General features: G+C 48.9%; 1 protein-coding gene and 1 long non-coding RNA gene across 2 annotated transcripts in view; one reads left to right on the top strand and one right to left on the bottom strand.

Moving 5' to 3' along the window:
• GABA-B-R3 (gamma-aminobutyric acid type B receptor subunit 3) overlaps positions 1-22,139 on the bottom strand; it is a 453,175-nt gene that overhangs the window by 305,297 nt on the left and 125,739 nt on the right. The window lies entirely within an intron of this gene.
• LOC142577703 (uncharacterized) lies at positions 12,963-14,331 on the top strand. The gene is made up of 2 exons (XR_012827052.1): positions 12,963-13,428; positions 14,053-14,331. It is a non-coding gene; the product is annotated as an uncharacterized LOC142577703 (long non-coding RNA).

The following is a 22,139-nucleotide window of genomic DNA, read 5'->3' as shown; positions in this document are numbered from 1 at the left end:
GCCGGGCGTTCCTATCAGGACATGGCATCCCGAGAGCGGCGCACCAAATTCTCAAACAGATCCCGCAAAATACACCAACCACACCTCCCCGAATCCACTTACTCTGGACTCCTGGTCATACCTCGCTGCCTGGTAACGAACGCGCACATGCGGTTGCCCGAGAAATTTCCCTCCGGGCGACTCGTCGTGGTGAGGCGAGTAGTTCAGAGTGGGGGGATCCCTTGCTCCGTTACAAAGACATACTCCGTCATTATACACGCATTCGTCGCACCCACGCCGCACCACCGCCGTCCTTCTCGCGGGAGGAAGCAGTGGCATTACGCCAGTTACAAACGGCAACTTTTCCAAATCTTGTCTCTCTCAATAAATTCTACCCACACTGTTATGCAGATCGTTGCCCTGGCTGTGGCAGCTCGCCCACAATCTTCCACGTCACGATTTAGTGCACTGCAAACCTCTTTCCTCCCTTGCCAACTCTCCTTTACCCCCTACGCAACAAAGAGCTGTGGGACGATGCCCTCCGCGACGGACCTCCCGAGGTCCTCCGAGCTGTGATACAACGGGCTCGAAACATCACCGGAATCATCTTAGAGACCCTGGACTGAGGGTTCCTCCGACACTGCTCTCGCCATTCAAATAATATTAATAAAGATGTTTTACTCTCTCTGCCTCTTCTTTACGGGTGTCAAATTAGCCTAATCTCCGGATCAACGTCGTGCAAGTCCGCATACAGGTATCTGTATCTGAACCATATGTGCCAGCTTAATACATGTGTAGTGAAATTATGATAACCACTGCGTCTTATCAAACATGTATTGGTTTTGCAAATGCGCATTACAGCTGACGGAACGACATACTGTAAGTGAAACACAAGAGAACAAGGACAAATGGAGGATACAACACTTGAAGAAGACATGAAGAATTAGTAGGCGTACAGCAAACAAGCGATGACGGAGAACCCACAATGATGCATCGGGTGTTCTGTGACATCGGTTTGCGTACTGACGGTGTTATGGAGATCAACGGCATAAAAGCGTACCTTCAAGCGTACTCCCGCAACCTCCGCCGCATTCATTATGATAATCAACGCCTAAATAAAATGAGGCACTATTTTTTGCCAAGAGTAGACCTCTTTGTAGCAAGTCCATGTAATGACTCGCAGACGAAACCAGCATGCTTTTCGAAAATGTTTTACCGCCGTAGTATTCGAACGCCAGCGGCCAGGAAACACATCGATACCAATAGGCTGCCGGCTGTCGGTGGTTAATAAAGTACAAAAACCTTGACGCTATGACTAAAAAGCAGCTTCAACAATCAAAATTTTCAAAAATCAACTGCCTATTTGCCTGAGGTAAAAAAAAACAAAACATCCTTAGACACCTCGATTGTTTATGTCAATCGTTTGCGTAAAGTAAAAAAATTCAGCACGTTCAGCGCCCCTGGCGGAGAAAGCACAAATTAAAGTATGCGACCAAATTACAGTAGCTCTACTTGCGCGCTTACGCTGTAACGCGCCTCGATTGATTTTTCGCCCTCTGTGGCCATTTGTTGAACTTGAGAGTGTGCGGGGCCTGCGCGTAGTGTCTAACGAGCGCCCTTTGCAGTGCAGTTACATGTCACACCAGGTGGTATGCCATGCAGCAGTTGCAAATATAGCGGTACACGGTAGATAGAGAATTCTCGAGGAAGAAAAAGAAGCCTATGGAGATGTATAAATATTGCTGCAATGAAAAATACATATGGCATACCTGACTAAATCAAGCAGGCTAGGTGACTGTCACCTCTTTGTTTCAATGGGTATGCCAATATATCCTCCTCCTACTTCTCATCATCATCATCGTTAGCATCGTAGCGTGCCACTCGTCACTCGATAATGCTCTTCAAAACTCAAACGTTCTAATACATGCAGATGACACAGCTTTATTATTTACAGGAGTCACAATCTGCACTGCAAACTCATGTGATGGCCGAGTTATGAAGAATTTCGTCATGATTTTTGGAAAACAAATTACCTTAAATAGCACTAAGACAACATATGTAGTTTTTCGATCGAGGGGAAACAATGTTGACACCAGCCCAATAAATATTTCATTAAATAATAGCCCCATCCAAGAAGTTGATTCGTTTAAATATCTGGGCGTCATAATTGACCAGCATATACATTGGGAAGCACAGATTCATAATGCATGCAAGAAGGTCGAATACGGTTGTTACTCCCCATTTGACGCAAAACAATACATCCCTCGCGAAGTACTCAAATCCCTTTACTATGCGTGTTGCCATAGCCACATTAGTTATTGTTTAGAATCTGGCTGTGGTGTTAGGCTGCTGAGCACGAGGTCGCGGAATCGAATCCCGGCCCGGTCAGCCGCATTTCGATGGGGGCGAAATGCGAAAACACCCGTGTACTTAGATTTAGGTGCACGTTAAAGAAACCAAGGTGGTCAAAATTTCCGGAGTCCTTCACTACGGCGTGCCTCATAATCAGAAAGTGTTTTTGGCACGTAAAACCCCATAATTTTATTGTTTAGAATCATGGGGCGTGACTTACATGACATACTTACAACCTTTACAAAAACTACAGAAAAGGGCCCTGGAAGTAATCAGCGCTTCAAATTATACCAACGATACACTTAATGATATTTTCCAAACACAACATGCCTTATCGGTTAAGGCTCCATGTAATCAGAAGATCTCAATTTCAGTGAGTAATATTTTGTGCACTAACTTTCCTATTCCTCGAAACGCCTTTTCTTTTCCAACTCGCAGTAATAGACATGCTTTAAAACGTAACCTCAACCTACAAAAGCTTTAAAATATATACGGCAAAAGGTGGATTGGATTCAGTGGCACAAAAATCTGGAATATTTTACCTCTAGAGGTTGAAACCGCACGTAATTTCAAGCAATGTCGCAAATTCTTTTTTCTATAACCAGCATGTGTAACTTACTTGAATTCATTATATAGGAGTATTTTCAGAGCGTTTCTTGTCTCTTATAAATCATGACGCGTTTCGGACGGACGGAAAAAACTTTAATGGGAAAAGGACCTGCGAGGTTGCCAGCCCGGGCTCAGGCCACCTGGGCATTATGTGCGGTGAGCCATAGCCTTTCCACCACTGCCCGGGCCCGCTGGATAGCCCATAGTTGGTCGTCTAGTTCCGAGCTAGTCAGAGCGCTTAGCCATCGCTTCACGAGAAGGTCCGGTTCTATGTGGTCCTCTACTTATATTGAGCTGATCTCTGTGCATTTCCATAAGATGTGTGCCATGTTTGCGTGTTCGTGCTCGGAGAGCTTGCAGCTCGCGTCTGGGTATTGTGTTCAATTTACTTTGTTTAACTGTATTGGGTTTGGGAACGTTCTGGGTGTGCAACCTTCTCCAATCTGTTTCTTGAGATCTGTCGAGTTGTTTGTGGGGTTGTGGGTATGCTTCTCTTTGTTTCGTATAGTGTGTCAGTATGTCCCTCTCGTCTTTTATCGCTACTTCGTTGTTGTCGCCTCCTCCGTGTTCTCCATCGCCTCCGCCGCAGTCCTTCCCCCTTCCCCGGGGGTTGCGGGGTGTTGGGCCGTCACTGTCCGTGCCGCGGTGGGTTAGTTTTCGCGCGGCTCGGTGGGCCTTCTAGTTGAGGTTTAGAGGGGCATTCGTTGTTACTTCTCCCATATGTGCCGGGATCCATTTGAGGTATTTGGGTGTGATTTTGCCGTTCCTAAAGTCCTCTGCTCTGTGGTTCAGAATTTTGGCCGCCTCGGTGGAGACCCAGCCCTTTGTGAAGTTGCTAATAGCCGTCTTGGAGTCGCTGATTATTGTTCTGTATTGCTGACCAGTGATTACAGCCAATGCGATTGCCGTTTCTTCCGCTGCCTCCGACGATCTGGTCCTTACGGAACCCGCAGTCACGGTTTTTCCTTTCGTGCATACGACCGCCATTGCGAAGAGGGAGTTACCTTTGTAAGCGCCGACACCACCATTTTCGTCCCGGTTTCGGGGGTACCGTGCGGCATCTACGAAGAGCACCCCCTCCAGCGCGCCGTGATTTTTGAGAATCGTTTTCATGCGGCATTTTCTTATCTCTCTGTCTCTGTCGAGGTCCTCGTTAGGAGAGCCCGAGTAGTTCAGATGTTCAACGGCTGGAGGTCTCTCAAGGTACAGCTTGACGATTTCATCACCCATTTCACGGATGTTTCCTTTGTACCTGTGTCTGAGCTTGGTCATTTCCGCTTTCGCCGCTGTCTTCGTTCCCGACGGGTCGAGCAGGTGCTTGAGGATTTTCCACGTCTTGCCCGTGTTGATGTTGCCGCCCATGGCGTCGCATACCTCGTCCAATCCTGATTGCATAACTGGGCGCAGTGTGTTTCGAGGTTCTTGTTTAGTCCCGCGATTTTGGGCCTTAGATTTCTATTGTGTTTTTGCCCTTGCAGAAGTTTCTGAATGGATTTTTTGCCTTGTACGAGGTGCGCGAGCCTGCTGTCCATCCGCGGAGAGTGACCACCACCGTTTCGTCGTCTTCGTGTTCGCGTCGAGCCCCCCAGTCATCCCACTCCATCTCGGTCGTGGCCTTTTCTACGTCTCGTAGCAGCTCTCCGTTCCATTCTTCTATGTTTCTTATGGGTCCCTGTTGTTTTTCATCTCTGACTTTGGGGAATTTGTTCCAGTCTACTAGCCGGAACTGTTTTATTCTCTTCGTGACGCGGGCCTCTCCTAGGGCTAAACTGAGTATCCTGTGATCGCTCCCCAGGTCCTCGAAGGTGTTCTCTCAGGTGATTCTCCCGGCTCTCCTGCATATCGTTAGGTCTGGTGTGGTGTCCCTATGGGGGCCCGCACCCACTCTGGTGTATGAGGCCGGTTCATTGAGAAGAGTTAAGCCGGCCTTTTCTATGAGGTCGGCCAGATCTTTTCCCTTCTTGGACGAATGTCCATATCCCCACTGCGTGTGTAGAGCGTTGAAGTCACCTCCGATGACGAGCCTGTTGTCGCCCGCGATTGTCATAGTTTCATTAATTAAATCTTCGAGATTGTGTGTTAGGCCCTTTTTGGACCGGCTGCTGTAGACGTTCAGGACGAATACTCTGCTGTTAAAATCGGCACCTGACCTGTATGTTATAATTTGACACTGGATCGAAAGCTAGCCTTCCCTGGCTATCGGTCCAGACATATGTATAGTTATGATTGAAAGAAAAATAAAGCCCTTGCACTTGCCGTTGCACTTGATGTGAGATGCGCGCCGCGTAGCGTCTAGCGAGCGCCCTTTGCATTGCAGTTACATATTATTACACCAGGTGGCACGCCACGTAGCAGTTGCCTAGGTAGTTGTGCAAGTTAGACAGAGAAGGTTTCAGGAAGAATAAGGAGATGTATACAAAAATAACAGAATCAAAAATACGTATAGCATACCTGATTAAATCGAGCGGGCTAGGCGACTGTTTGTCACCATCCCGTTTGAAATCGGATGCCATTAAATTACCATCATCATCATTAGCTTCGTATCGTGTCATTTGTCACACGATGGCGTGCGTCTATTTGTCGCACAAAAATCTATCACGTGACGTGATCCTAGGTGCCTAGGGACAGCATCGTTTAGGGATTTTTGAGAAGGCGCGATGCTGGCGCCGAGCGACGCCGTGGCGTGTTCGTTCTCGGCGTGATCCTTCACTGGACCGCGCGTTGTTCAACATTGCTCATGTGATTGTACGTGCGTTGCTTGTGTGTTGGTTGTAGGTTCTGTGTTACTTGGTGGAAAGCCGTGAGTAGTGGCGATGCGGCAGTGCGGCTTTGGCCTCGGTGAGCTCTGGCAGTACAGAATCTGCGTTGTGTGACCCGTGCTTTCTTGAGAACCCGGCGGTGGTGACAACTGAAATATCGACGTGGCCTAGCGCCTCGGCAGCGAAGTTCTGCGAACCGCTATATGGCGTCGCCGTGTCCGACTTTGCTTAACGGACATCGAGGGAAGTGCTGCTCGCTATAAGTCATGTCAATGCAACTGTGTCGACCGCCCACTGTTCAGCGCTGAATGTGCGTTTGGTGTGCTGTGCTTGAAACGAGTGGTGCAGCCGTGCAGCGGGGCTGGCGGAGGAGCACAATGGCTTAGGGGCTCCGTTTGCGCGTTCACAGAGATGTGCTCCCGTCTTGGTCTCATTAGCGGCTGTCGCGGGATTGTGGTGTGCTAGCTCCTTGCCTAGTATGAAGTTTACGATGCTAACACACAGCATGTTCACGTTTTTCCGCGCTATATGTCATTTGCATGACGGCCGAGTTGAAAACGAGACATATGTCCGTGTTCTTTGCGTTTGTGTGTTGTAAATGACGTTCTATTGTGGAAGTTCTGGGAGTCTTATTACGCAAGGAGTGCAAACGTAAACATAAACACATATGTGTGTCTGAAATTTCGAATTACCCATAATACCCTTTACGACTGATAAGTGGGCTACACGGCCTGTGTGAATCAGCTACCGTATGTTGCGACGCTCTTCCGTGTGGTAGACTGATGCATGGTGCGCGTTTATTTCTGTACTGTTGTAAAAACCATTTGTTTATTCACTGAATACAAATGTACGGCTTCATCGCTGCAATACATTTTAGTTACGCGGTGAGGCATACTAAAAGTGGGAAGGGGCCGCTATCAGCCAGCATAGTATGTCCACTTAGGCGACCTGAGAGGCGGCGGGTGCGCGAGTGTATAATTAAAGTACTCTTATTATGTCCAGTGACAGTGGCCCCTTTTCACTTTTAGTATGCTTCACTGCAGTACATTGCTTAGGCTTCACCGCGAAATATTAGTGTGCTGCGCGAAAGATAATCGTAAGGAGCCTAAATATGCAACGTTTCTTTTGCAGCTTCCTACACCGCAATAGAGGAGTGTAAATAAGTATCGTGCAGTAAAGCATACTAAGAGTGGAAAGGGCACATAGGTTTACACTGTGCTCATTATTTTCAATTGTGACATAATTTTCAAGTGCATCTGTGCTCATGGTAAGCTTCATTGACAATTCTTTGTACATTACAAATTCATATTGCAGGGAAGCTTACTGAAGCACATTCGCCATTTTGTAACATTATTCACCTTCAATGCAGGAGCACAATGCGGATTCTTGCCCCTGCTTTTGGCTGGACTGCACATGCTCTTTGAGAATTGATTCATTTCATTGATTCATTCTTTGATTAAGCGCAAGACCTAGCAATGGGTAGCCCAAATATAGATTTGAGAAAACCAAAACGAATTCAGCAGTAAGAAGCTATAGGGTTGTTTTGGTGTAGACCAGTGGCCAAGTCCAGATATGAAAGTGGAGGAAGAAAAGACGAGTCTTTCCACTTCAACACTGGGAGGCACAACTCCCACGGGAGGCACAACTCCCACAAATAAATACGACTCTTACTTATTTGACTTTTTTAAGGAGATTACCGACTTGCATAGGCAAGTGTTCACTTCAACAAGCACTGCCTGCGCAAATTTCACCAGCTACTGCATCATTGTTTCACATTGAGTGAAACTGCAATTTTCTTGCCCAACTTGCCCAATTTTGTGTTTTGCAGTAGGATGTTAGGAGTGCTATTAAGGCACTTAAATACTCATGAATAGTAGTAGAGAGAAAAAAATGAAAGTAAGAAAGCAGCGGCTTTTTGTGCGTAGAATATGCGTACACCTGGTGCTCTTATGGTCATTTTTTCCCTATCCGCTAAACCATTCTAAACAAGAACAGTTTATGCACAATTAATTTATACACAGGCCACAACTAAACCACAGGTGTCCTTGGTAAGCAAAGTATATTTATTTGGCGACATTTTCTGTGGCCCTGCTATTGGGCTTTCCTTCCTTCCTTTTCAGCTGTGCAGGTTCATTAAGAAGTGATGAGACAGTTTTACAATTTTAATCGTTGAAAGACTTAGCGAAACTTTTTTCGGGTTGTTTTTTCTTGGTTTCAGACTCTGCACGTTGCATTTTAAGGCGTGTTTTCTGTGTTTGTTGCTTTTTCTTTATGGGTAGGGCATGTCAACATTATTTACACCATGTCAAGTATGTGGTGCCATAGACTGTTCTTATATGGAGTCCTGCCCTTTCATTCTGTACAATATGATGTAGGTTTTTTGTGTCCAATGCTGTTTTACATTTGAGTGTGATTGTAGCATTTTGCTGTTTTGCCTCTGTCACCCAAGCTTGAAAGATTGCTACCCACTGCTGGTGGCATGACACATGTGACATTTGCAGTATATGACCACCATAAATATAATAAATAGAAGTTAATTCAAGAATAGTGCCTTTGCACGGTGGTGCAGTCATAAATTGTGGCCGAGTAGAACTTATTGCTGGGCGAGTTGGCGCTCAATCTGTCTTTTCGTACTCTTCCTTCCCAAGTCTTTATTTTCCTTTTTTGGCGCAACAATGTATTCTTTATAAATTGTGGCTATGAGGTACCAGCGATGCAGGTAGCACTGCCTGTGGAGAATATAGTGCAGCTCTACTACTTTCAAACATTATTGTTATTATCCGCATTTGTATAGCTCCAGTTCTTGTGAACAACACACACGTGGTGGTAAAGTAGCTTGCACGTGCAGTTGGGGCCAATGAATAGCCAAATTTCTGCCTGTTTTCATGTTATTAGCATGTTAGTAAAGGCAGTCGTTTTTATAGTGACCTGTTTGCCAAGTGTAGAAGCTGCTGCAGGGTGTCAGGATCTTGTACACATCTTCAGCTTTGCAGGGGACACAGCATCTGGCACACAGTTTGTCACAGGCCATGTCTTTGGGGCAAGTTGAGTTGACCCACTTGCAGAGGGAGAACCAAGCTTGTTGGATATGAAGTAAACCGCCTGTACACTCAGTGCCCTTCTTTCATTTTGTGTGACATATGTGGTTATAGCGACCCCTGTTTTATGCACTTGTCCGGCAGCAGTCTTTTGCATTTGAAACACTCGGCATAGCTTTCAGCAAACTGGACAGGAATAACACTGAAAAACCAGCAGATGTTAATCACTGCACTTATCATGCGAAGCTTCGTACAGTATGATGAGGGCGTAAATAAATGAGGGTGTTCCTCAAGGCCTTGTAGCATATGTCACGAGTTTGGAGCAACATGATGTAGAGCATTTCGTGATCGCATGCTATAGGTTTAGTAGGTGTGGCCATAATTGAAGTGGAGGGCAAGGTCAAGAAAACCGATGTCTATGAGCAGCACCCTTGTAAAGGAGACTCTGGGAAAACTAGTGGGAAGCCTGTTAACATCTGGTTGACCAACTTGCTGGCTCCATCAGGCAAAGTATGATAAAAAGAAGGAAGTCATCAACAGATCAGAAGGTTTTTACATATAAACACTGTGCTAAGGTCATAACATACCAACAAGTCTTAGTGCGCAGGCTATGCACGACCAACTACATATGCCTTCTACTCGGACATTGCTTATTGTAACTAACCAGGATGGAGTGGACAAAAAAAGAACAGCAGCTCCATTAATTTGGTTTCACTGGTATCAACAGTGTTTTGTAAGTGTACATTGCCGTACTCCCCAATGCCTTCTTGGGTGACATCAGCAAGGACCAGCTTGAGGCAAGGGGTAATAGACGTCTTTAAAAGCTAAAAATGCATGCATGCATGCATGGAGAACACATTGTGTCCAAAAAGTAGGCACTTCACAGGGGCACTGGAGAAGGAACAGATTATTAACAGTGGGCAAAGACAAGCTACTAAACACCCAACACTGTTGCCATGTAACGACCTATGAAACAATCCCTCTTAAAGAGGAAATCATCTTTGTGTATCCATAAAGAGGGCAGATGGGCAAAGCCCCTTCAGTAATGCTGCCAGCTTCAAAAGCCCACTTTGCACATCCTGAATGCTTCCTTACGACTTTGCTGGGTGCAAGCATTCTACTGTCCAAAAGCTGTCATTGAGAGCACTGTTGGTTTGGTGGCAATACAGTTCAAAAGCGATTGCAACAAACGTCCCTTCCTAGTTAGCCTGGATGCTCACGGTGTTTATGAAGCAGCACCATGTGGCAAGCAAGGCGAACGGATGCCTCCAAGCTCTTGTTCGTTTATCACACTGTTCTGTCAGTAACAACCATGAGACTTGAAACCAACAAGCTCAAGTTCGGCATTCGCGTGGTTACTGCGGAGGATCCATAAAAAGCACGAAAACAGAAAACTGAAGGGAAAGGATAAAGCACAATTTAACACTTAATATTGCTGCAGCCCACCCCCTTCTTTTATTTTGTCTGGTCGTGCTACATCTTTTTACTATATATAGGAATGAACTTAGGTGATCTTCCCAATCAGTGTCCAATTTTTATATACGCTATGTGCTGGCTCAAAGAGGTTCGAAACACTGCAATGGAAGCTTCAAGCAGAAAAGGGGCCTGGAAGAAAAAAAAAGCTGTGTGATGTGTGACCTGGAAGGCAAGCGCTCTGTTTACGCCGGAGCTCACGAAACTCCGTTAACGGCGCCGTAACGATTAGGCTCGAAACACATGCGACGATGTTGATGCTTTCAGCATCTGTTGTTGCGTACTCCTGGGTAGCGTGCCGTACTGCTGCCGAGAAGTAGCGACGCCTGCCTATCGAAGCTCGACCGACATTACTCATTGGGTAGCGTGGCGTTGTCGGCGGGCTGCAGGCATCCGGTAGATCATGGCGACCAAGCAGGGGCGAGACGATTTGCTAGTGCGAAACTTGCACTGTTTATTCAAAGGAAGTTGAAAGAAAATAAGAAAAGCATGAAGTATGAAGTCTCAAGTATGAAGTCTCAAGTATGAAGTCTCCCAAAGTACATTTCGGAGCCCCTTAAATAGGCTCTCTACAAGTTTTGGGCGGGATCTTGCTTCCGTCGAATGACACGTGACAGGCACGGAGAGAGGGCCCCCGTGGGCTCCGGCTCAGGGGGGGGAAGGAGATGAGGTAAGCACACACGATGCCATGACCATGAGACGCGACGGGGATGAGGTCAGCACGCGCGATGCCACGACCATAAGAGGCGACGGGGATGAGGTCAGCACACGCGATGCCACGACCATGAGAGGCGACGGGGATGAGGTCAGCACACGCGATGCCACGACCATGAGAGGCGACGGGGATGAGGTCGCTCGTGGGCTCCGGCTCAGGTGTAGGGTGAATGACCTCTCGCCACGTGGTGTCAGACGCCAACCCTAACACTATGCGGTCTCGGTGCGGCACTCTCGGAGCCATGACGTATAGGCCGACCACCCCCATGCGCTCAAAGAAGAGAGCCTGCTATCGAAGAGCGACGCTTGGCGTGTTCACGTTTCCCGCACCGCGTGGTTTGTAGTGCGAGAGTCGGGACGTTGGGGAACAGAGTACCTCGTTTGGATCGAGCGGCACGAAGTCGTTGCCGCACGACAGGGAGCGCCCTGCAGACGGAGCCGCACGGCAGCGTGCGGGCGTGGCGAGTCCGACTCGGCTGCCTCATCCATATTTCGGAGCGCCGTCGCTGCCACCACCGCGTGCCAGTCGGCAACGTCAATATAGCGCGCCGCACCTGTGCGCGGAGCTGCCTGTTCGCCTGTGCGTGCAACACGGCGTCGAAACGCTACTCGCGATGATCGCACTGCCGGACTAGACTGCTAGATCAGCGCTACACAGGTCACAGCGGCGGCGTTATGTGTTGGCCGCGCGCCGCCTCTTTGGCTATGTGTAAACGGCAACAGTGTCTGCGTGCGTACCGAACCACTCTCTGCCACGGCAGCCATACTTGGAATGCACTCTAGTTGCAGGCCGATGCAGGACCTTGTGCGAGCGCACAACGTCCTGCATCGGTCCCACTACGCACGTAGTTAACAGGCAATGGGGCTCAGGAACGCATTGAGATTGAAACATAATGATGTATTTGGATTGAACTGTCGAATTAATCAGCGATAAGTGGTAAATTTTACGGTAATCGTCATATTGTTTATAAATGAAGGGGAAACTAAAAGAGATAAATGACAACAAACTTGCGCGACCTTGCAGATACAGAGCTAAATTTCTAGCGACGCAGTTTTTTTTAGCAGTGGCATTAAGAATGTAAATTGCCTGTAATTAAAGCACACATTTTAACGTTGTGCGCTTATGACTCGTGATATCAATTTAATTTCGCCCAAACGTAAGCTCGGTGCGTCAAGGTGTTTAGTGACAGGGTACGCAAGGAGCGAGAGCTCCAATTCGGTGCGGCAGTCAGAACTGGCCCCGTGCGTAAAGCTGTAGATATAGATTTAGATCCTTGTAATCACTGGTGATGCGCCTGACAGACCGGCACTTCTTCGTTACATTTGTCCCCCGGATAAAAAGACGCCATCCGAGCGATTTAAGCATACAGTAACACAGATGGATCGTAGAAGGGCTTGAGCCAATCTACGTGAACAGTTTGGCGACTGCGGCGACGCTGATCAGAAGGCGACACAGGCTCTACGACTTAGTTCACGGGAGAAGTTTCTGAAATCACAGTAAGGGCCATGATATTTTGGGAGCAAATTAAAGGAAAGGCCGAAAGCCAAAGTTTGGAGCCACAGTCAAAGCGAAGAATCGGAGGGGAAGCTTGCGGGGTCAGAGCCACCACGACATGCATCTGGTGTGTCTGATCTGCGGTGGTAACACAGCGGGCGAGTTGCCTGCATCCTTGAGTATACGCTGCGGAGCTTGAGATACAGGAACACATTCCGATGAATCGGGCTGGTTGGGTAGAATTCTATCAATGGTGCAGAAAGGTTCGCGGCCGTACAGCAAGAAAAACGGAGGAAACCTAGTGGTGGCTTGAGTGGCATTATTATAGGCGAACGGGACCAACGGAAGCATAGCGTCCCAGTTAGAATGGCCGGACACGACGTACATGGCCAGCATGCCGGCAAGAGGTTGAAACGCTCCGTCAACCCGTTCGTCTGCGGATGGTATGCGCTAGTGGTCCGACGGACGATGTGACACTCCTTTAAGGTGGATACACACGCGAGGGCAAAATCCCGCCTGCTCCGCGGACAAAACAGTGACGTCATCACTTGAATCCGGCGCAGCCGAGTTAGGTCGCATTCCCACAGCCGGAGCGCCGTTTGCGGAATCCGCGTGCTTACTCTCGACGCCAACGCCACGCACGTTGCCAAATTGCTGGGTACGAGTGCGCATTCCAAGATAGACAGCTATCGGAGGCGGCGTTTGTCCGCGTTGGCTGTTCTACTCGAAGTGAGTGAAGACGACTAGGTGTAGGGCGTAAAAAGAAAACGATTATGCTGGAAGAAACCACGGATGTCGAAGAATACGCTTTGTGTTCAGAGCTTGCTTTGTGAAGATCTACTCGAGTGTGATCCGGACGAATACAAGCGCCTACTGCGCGTCAGCAGCTCGCAGTTTTTCGAACTTCTGGCACGCGTTCAACATACAATCGAGCGGCAAGAAACCATCGTGAGACCATCTGCGCCAGCGAAGACACGGCTTCAAATCACTCTTCGCTTTCTCGCCGCAGGTAAGCACTAGCGTTTGCTTCAATTTGAAGTATCAAGTGTTACTTTTCATGAGGCGCGCTGACATTTAAATCGAAGGCAACCCCCAGCTTTCTCGACTGCGACTGCTGCCGCTCTCTTGGGAAGTGCGCGCTTCACGCCGCGTGTAATGTCCGCATGCACTTATTTCCGTTAGCCCGTGGACGCAGGAATGAAACGGAAAATAAAAGAACGAAACCACTCTTTAGCGTCCTACATCTCCGTGCAGTGTGTACAATGACAAACACATCATCGTTGTGACATGACTGCCCTTACCTCTCGCAATGAACACTTCGTGTATATCGGCGTAGATATAGCGAATGCTACGGCACATCAACATTATAGTACTAAATTGTTTTGACCGGCACGGCGCATGAACATCGTATAAACATGTTGCATAAGAATGTTCGAAATATGGTGAAATAAAGACAACTGTGTGTATGGAATTTAGTTTCATAGCATGAAAATAGCCGCTTTATAAGAGATTCGCTTTACACAGATTCCAGTGTGAATATCAGATGTGCATATTTTATTCGAATGTGGAGTTCTGTCTTTCTTTGTTAATTTTTAGTGTAACCAACAATTTCTTGTTTTTCTTTTTTTCATAGGAGAAACGCACTACTCCTTAAGCTGACAGTTCAGGGAGGACACTCAACTGTCAACCAGCTCATAAAAGAGACATGTGTGGCAATCTACCTGGAGCTGAAAGACGAATTCTTGAAGACTCCCAAGACTGACGGAGAGTGGTCTAGAGCCATGTGAGACATCAAAGAAAAGTGGCAGTTCCCTAATTGTATTGGTGCGATAGATGGAAAGCATGTGTGCATCAAGCTAAAGATTCAGGCTCTTTGTATTTCAACTACAATAAAACCTTCAGCATAGTGCTATTTACGCTTGTTGATGCGAACTATAGGTCTCGCTATTTGGACATTGGCGCCCCTGGTTAACAAGGTGATGGCGGAATTTGCCAGTCAACACCTCTGCGAAAAGCAATTGATGAAATAAAATGCGGGACTGCCCAAAACCGTAAAAGTGGCAAGTTCGCGGATCTTCAAATGCCCCCGGTTATTGTAGGAGATGATGCTTTTCCTCTGGGTGAAAATTCCTGAAGGTGCGGCGTTTGTTCGCGAAAACGTTTTTAGAAACTCTGCAGAGGTTCAATCAGATGAAGAAAACATAATGGTACAAATCTAGAAGAGCATTCCCAAAAATGATGTAAATGTTTCGGCTACATGGTTCATATTGAACTGGTAACAGGCTGCTGACCACAAAAGAAAAAAAAGAGAGACAGGGCTGAGCGCAGAAATGACATAACGCCCTGCCCTCTCTCTTTCTTTATTTTTTGGTTACGCAGCACGTCATTATCCCAAAAACGAAGTTATAGCAAATAATACACATCGACAGAGTAAGGCGCTGATTCTGCATGGCGCTGAGCCATTTCGAGAGCGATCTCTTGCCATAGCCTGTTACGCAGCTGCGCGCTAGCATAATCGGCGTGCTGTATATTCAATAGCGCGGCGAATCCATCAACAAGAGCAAAAAAAGTGCCGGTTGCTTCGTCACTTAGCATTTTCTTGTGCACCTCACTCATGTTGAGGTCACGCAGGCTGCGCGGTCTAAATAGAAATGCGCGCGCAATCACGACTCCCCTTTCCCGCTGCACTACAACAAAAGCACATGCGGTCACTCCTGCACAACAAAAACACGCGTGGCATCAAGCCACGGATGCATCAAGCCGACAACACGCCATCGTAGCCACGCCAACCCATCCAATGTTGGCAGATTTGACGCTGACTACGTTAAATTGAGGCCAGACGACCGCCAAACGGACGGATGGAAATACCGGCGAGCATTTTCAATCCAGACCGCGAGCGGAGGAGGCCGGACAAGGCGAGGATGGGAAATTTTGATGACGCGCGCGTCATGTGATGCGCCATCCGCTGCGAAAATTCCTCCTCCGTCCGGTCGTGTGAATGCACCTTTAGAAGCGACGTCATGACTTCAGATAGAAAAGCCCGGCCTCCATCACTAAGAAGTTCCCGAGGGGCTCCGTCACGAAGAAAAAAATGCCGCAGTATGAATGATGCAACGTCTTGGGCTGTTGCAGATGAGCTAGAGCGCAGTGGTTTCTGCAGATATCCTGTGAGATGATTGACTGCAACGATAATCCAGCGGTTAACAGCACCGGTACAAGGAAGCGGAACGTAAGGGTCGATTCCGACCCGTTAAAAAGGACGGAATGGACAAGGAAGCGGCTTAAAGGTGCGGCAGTGGAATTAAGGACCGACTTTCGGCGCTGGTAGTCGAGGCAGCAGCGGACGCACTGGCGAACAAACTTGTACATGCCAGGCCAGTAATACCGGAGCTGAAGGCGGGTGTAGGTCTTTATCACGCCACTGTGTGCACATTGGGGATCAGTGTAAAACCATGTGCATAAATCAGCCTGAAGATGACACGGTATGACTGGGTGCAATTGCCGACCATCAGGAAGATAGTTGCGACGGTGGAGGAGTTGGTCGCGGATAACAAGGTGACGCGCCTGCAGACGTCGAGTCCTAGCTGCCGGAACAGTGGCAGGATTACCTAGAAACTCTAAAAGCGAAGAAATCCACGGGACGTTGCTCTGCTCAGAGCGTATGCCATCGATGGCAAGTTCTGACAGGACAATGTTGAGTGGGCAAAGACTGTGCACGTAAGATGAATTTGTCGAGCAGGTTAGAGCGTCGACATCGGTGTGCTTGTGTTCAGAGCGGTACACGAGCCGGATGCTGGACTCTTGCAAATGGAGCGCCCAGCGTGCAAGGCGGCCAGAGGGGCCTTTAATTGAGGAGAGTCAGCACAGCGCATGGTAGTCTGTCACTACATCAAATGGGCGGCCGTAAAAATAAGTTCGAAATTTCGTAAGGGCTCAGAGTATGGCTAAACACTCCGTTTCTGTAAAAAGTAGTTTAGCTCCGAATGTGTGAGCGTGCGGCTAGCATAAGAAACTACGTTTTCCTCAAGACCAGGTTTGCGTTTGGCGAGAACCACCCTAAGGCTAACTCCACTAGCATATGTATGGACTTCAATTGGGGCAGCGGAGTCAAAATGTCGCAGAATAAGAGGAGAGGTGAACAGACGGCGTAGGGTCGCGAACGCGTCGTCGCATACTTTCGACCAGGCGGATAGGGTGTTGTCTCCAGCCAGCAGTTGAATCAAAGCAGCGATGATCATAGCGAAGTTTTTCACAAAACGGCGAAAATAGGAGCAGAAGCCGACGAAACTGAGTAGTGTCTTTAGGGGGGTGGGTATGGGGAACTCCTCAACTTCACGGAGTTTTGCCGGATCCGGAAGCACGCCTTCTTTGGTTACGACGTTGCCTGAGACGGTAAGCTTACAAGCAGCAAAAAAGCGTTCTTTGATGTTAAACTGAGCCAGCCTTAGTAAGACAGTTTAATACCTATCTTAGTCGTGGGAGGTGGGTCGGCAAATCAGGTGAGAAGACAACGACATCATCTAGGTAGCACAAACACGTATGCCACTTGAGGCCGCGCAAGATACGGTCCATCATACGCTCGAAGTAGCCGGCGCATTACATAGGCTGAATGCCATGGCATTAAATTCGTATAATCCGTCTGGTGTGACGAAGACAGTTCTTTAGCGGCCAGCCTCGGCCACGGGCACTTGCCACTATCGAGACCTGAAAGACAAAGATGAAAAGAACTGGGCACCTTGCAAACACTCAAGAGCATCGTCTACGCGCGGCAAGGGATACACGTTTTCGGACGTAATTTTGTTAAGACGTCTGTAATCAGCGCAGAAGCGAATAGAACCACCTTCTTTACGAGGACTATTGGCGAAGCACACCGGCTATGGGACGGCTGAATCACGCCACGCCGAAGCATATCGCTTAGTCGTTCGTCGATGACACGGCGCTATGAAACTGAGACACGGTAAGGACGCTGCGGGAGTGGGGCGTGCTAACCGGTGTCGATGCCGTGCGATACACTGGTGGTGCGACCGAGAGAATGTTGGTGGCAGTCGGAAGAGGCGGAAATTAGCCTAGCAGACGGACAGGTTGCGCGCGTCGTGTTGTAAGATCACCGGAGATTGCCGGATGGAAGCGCTCTAACGGCGGTCGAGTCGCACTGTCGAGCACGGGGAGGGACGTCCACTCTGCGTCGGCGGCAGTACGGAAGGGCATTGAGAAATCCCCTGTTTGAGCGTAACCGAGGCACTCTACGTGATACAAAGCAATCGGCAGGAAAGGCACTTTGCACACCCACATGACACCACGGCCAGCACTGAGGGCGATGACCGCAAAGGGCAACGGAAGGGAACGGCGATGGGCGAAGTCACATGGCGTGAATAGCACGGTTGCGTCATGTGATGAGGCGCAATTGCGGAGACGACGGCGGCTGACTGATGAGGGATATCAGTAGCTTCGGCAACAAGAATTTTTGTACACGCCACATGATCTTGGTTAAATGATGCATCGGAAAGAAAAGACAACTCACCTCGTCGCGGGCACAATGAATGATGACATTGTTGGACGAAAGGAAATCCCAGCCTAGGATGACATCGTGCGAGCACGACGGCAGTACAATGAATTCAATCACAGGAAGAGACTCCTCGATGACAACACACTTAGTACAGGCTCCTAAAGATTCAACAGGCTGTGTGCTCGCAGTACTAAAACACAGTCCGGAAAGTGACGTCGTTACTTTTTCTATCCGTCGGCAAAGTCGTGCGGGTAACACCGAGATCGCTGCGCCCATATCGACCAGTGCGAATATTGGAAGCCCTTCTGCGAATACCTCAATGGCGTTGCGGGCGTCGTTGGTAAATCAAAGGGGACGCAGTTCTCGCCTCGGGAACCGCGGCACTTAGTTTCTCTGAGGTAGAGGGCGTGGCTGGCGTCTCATCGGTGATATGGAATGGCGGCGAATGGCCTCCCTCTTTGTCAATATGTGTCCGCACATTGCTGCTAACATACCCCTGAAATATATGAGTTAGTGAAGGCTACTCCGACCCACAGTCGACACAGCAGTGTTGCGTCAGGTCGTGAAAGATTAAGTGGTAACTGCAGTTATAATGATGGATTTAGGCTGTAAAGCGACAGTTAGAATTCTGCGTAGCCTTAAGGCTTATGCCTTAAGGTTATGTTACGCGTCAGATGGCGAAGCTCTCTTGCAGCGACTGCTCTTAATAGCGGCATAAGGAATATCGGTGCTCCAGCGTCGGCACATCGGGTGGTGTCATCAGTAAGGTGGTTACCAACGATACCACAATCTGTCGGCAGCCACTGAAATATTATTTCATGTCCTCCATCAGCAACGAAATGACAAATATATTGAATAGCGGCGCGAAGAGTGGCGCGTTCAGAAACTTTGGATGTCATGGCGTGAAAATTAACAGTGAAGAGTCGATAAAGACAAGACACCTGCGCGCGTCAATTATCAGTACGCCCGTCGGGCAATCGACGAAGTTTCTATATAGTAATTGGGTTCTCCAATTTTCTTTAACACGCTATTTATCGTATCACCTGACTTCGTGTATGAAAAAAAAGCATCTCACGATGATTGTTGACGGTAGCGCGTTGCCAGTGAATCAATATAGCGACACAATGCATTGCAACCGTCGAAACGAGCTTTGTATGAGGCATGTACTGCAGCGGGACTCCTCTTTCGCGCTTCCGTAAGAACAGTAGGTGCCCCCAGGCGCTGGCGCTGCGAAGCCTGCACGGCGCCTCCGAAATGCATGGCGCACCGGTGCGTGCGAACGCTGAGAAACGCGTTAAGCGACAACCGGGCTCTTTTCTCGTGCTTCTCGCTGGACATGCTGCGCCATCTAGTGGCACTGCCTTGACGTCCGCGCGTGCTCTTCGAGACAGGAAGGACAGCGCGCCGGTGCCTACGAAGGCTGAGAATTTTCCCCTCGTTTGCCGCACACTGAATGAGGCATGCTCAGTGACCCAAGTTGGCGAGAGGTTCAGTGAAACGCGACAAACACGCGGTGTAGCTCGCAAAAGTGTTGGCCTGAAAGGCGTTCATTGAAAGCGGCACAGTGTATTTGTGACGCAGCCTACTAATGCGTCGGTTTGCTGCCTCTGAGGAACTCTTGTGACCTGCGTTTGATTCCGCACAGCATAGGAAAAATTAAGGGATTGGATTGGAAAAACTTTAATGAAAGTCCTGCAGGACGCACGTCAGCGCGCAATGGGCGTCTCCCACGCAGGGACCGACAGGAAGCACCTGGCGACCGCTGCGCAAGCCTGCTGGACGGCCCATTGCTGGTCTTGTAGGAGCGGGCTTCGTATGGTCTTCTCCCACTTGTCGGAGGTAGAATCGGGCGGAGCGTTTCTGCACTCCCAGAGCACGTGTACGAGTGTCGCCGTGACCCCGCACGAGGGGCACGCATCGTCTGGGTAGACGTCCGGGTAGATGATGTGTAAGGTGGCGGGGTTTGGATAGGTATCTGTCTGTAATAAGCGTAGCGTTAGCGCCTGCGGCCTGTTTAGTTTAGGGAGCGGGGGCGGAAAGAGGCGTCATCCCAAGTAAAAGTGTTTGGTGATTTCATTGTAGGTTACTGGGGCGTCCCTGTTCACCTCCAACTCATCGAGACGTGGTTGCCCGGGGGTGACGGCGCGCTCGGCAAGCGCGCGCGCAGCATCGTGGGCTGTCTCGTTGAGGTTGGGCGGGGCGCCCGGGATCCGGCCCAGGTGGGCGGGAAACCAGATGACGGTGTGGTGTTTGAGGGTGCTCGGATAATATAATATTTGGGGTTTTACGTGCCAAAACCACTTTCTGATTATGAGGCACGCCGTAGTGGAGGACTCCGGAAATTTTGACCACCTGGGGTTCTTTAACGTGCACCTAAATCTAAGCACACGGGTGTTTTCGCATTTTGCCCCCATCGAAATGCGGCCGCCGTGGCCGGGATTCGATCCCGCGACCTCGTGCTCAGCAGCCCAACACCATAGCCACTGAGCAACCACGGCGGGTAGGGTGCTCGGATCAGCGCCGCGGAGGATGCGTAACGCCTTGTCGGAGACGACTTCTCTCTCGAACGCTTTGATGGCCGGTCTCGATTCGCTGAATATTGTCGTTCGCTTATCGGAAAAAATTAAGGGGATTTCTTTCGCCATTGCAGTGCGGCACATTCCCAGTGGCACATACCTGTAAATGCCCAAGTCGACGTCGAATATGGTAACTGAACAGCGGCACACACCTCCCCATGTACACACCTACCCAGCACATATACCCAGCGACCCACGTTGGCATCAAAGATGTTCATTTGAGACCAGCATAAGCCGAGTGGCCCATACCCAGTGCTCCAAGTCGGCGTCAAAGAGTTTCTTCGAACAGTGGTACCTACCCACTCACATATCTCAATGACCCTTGTCGGTGTGAAATATATTCGTTCAAGAGAGGCACGTATCCACACAGTGACACACACTCAGTGACCCAGGTTGGCCCGATGGTTGGCTTCGAACCCACTTACCTCAGCGCAGCAGCCCGATGCGTTAAGCATTCGACCACGGGCTACACAGCGGCCCAGGTATACGCCTCGTGCACCACCTATAGAGACGCCCCTAATAGTCATCTAGCGGGCGCTTCCAACAGTACGCGCGGGGGCAGTAGCAGACGACGACCCCTTGTAGCAAGGATGGCTGAAGTTCACGGCTGCGATTTCTCCTTTGTTCGGGTGCCAGGCTGTTTCTTCTGCGGTGACAGCTGTAGGGAAGACGCTGACCTCTGTGGGAGCGGGTATGAACACGATGTTACCGGTGTTTGGGACAACATGGTCCACATACGTGCCAGGCACGTCCCGCAGACAAATGCCACGAGCCCATGCATTTACATGAAGTGGAGGACTCGTTAACTAGCGGATAAATTTTGTTGAGTAATGCGATGTCTCGATCGCTTTTTTTTACTTCTACCCTTGCCGTAATTCTTCTGTACCTCAATAATAAGTACACGTCGTTAGTGCAGACTTATATCAAACAAATCCGCACGGTGCGATGTCTGCATATGCCGTTGTGATTTTTCTGCCGATGAATACATGTGACATCGCCGATAAGTGCAGTCAAGTCGCCTCAAGAAGAGTAATTGCGAATTTATTGATGGAAACGCGTACACTAGTCAACGAAGTCACCAAACGCACGAGTTAATAACAGCACATGTTAGCGCTGTACCGCCGATGCAATTCTGCTGCATACGCCGATGAACTGCCGCTCCCGCTGCCGTTTTTGCAATTTTGAATTCCCCAAGGGAGCTGCTTGTAAACGTACAAAGCTAAAGTCTTACTAACTTTTCAGTACTTTTTTATGTTACTAGAGAGCTCGAGGTGCCACAAAATATATTTAAAGGCGGAACATGCGCCAGTAAAAGTAGATGAGCGCTGGCGGGGTTTAGTCCTCTGCGGCGTAAGCATAATAATAAAGAACTCAGTTGAGTACAAAATTCACATGCAAGAAGGGACTACGCTGTGAAACAAACAAATCACTCAGCGTGTTAATCTGCTCAGACAGCGTCTAGGTGGGATGACTTCCCAAACGTGGCGCGAACTTTTCAGCCTAAAATGGAACAAAAATACCATATGCAGAAACTATTAGCAATTCTCGCCCTGAACTATCTATTTTCTAAACACATCTCCCCAAAAACGACAATATCTAAGATGCTCTCGGGCGAAAAGAATAAAGCTGTTAAAGATG

Source organism: Dermacentor variabilis, chromosome 4 (assembly GCF_050947875.1).
Source record: "Dermacentor variabilis isolate Ectoservices chromosome 4, ASM5094787v1, whole genome shotgun sequence".
Classification (NCBI taxonomy): Eukaryota; Metazoa; Arthropoda; class Arachnida; order Ixodida; family Ixodidae; genus Dermacentor; species Dermacentor variabilis.
Note: the sequence above shows the minus strand (reverse complement) of the source record. Positions and strands in the feature narration are given on the sequence as shown.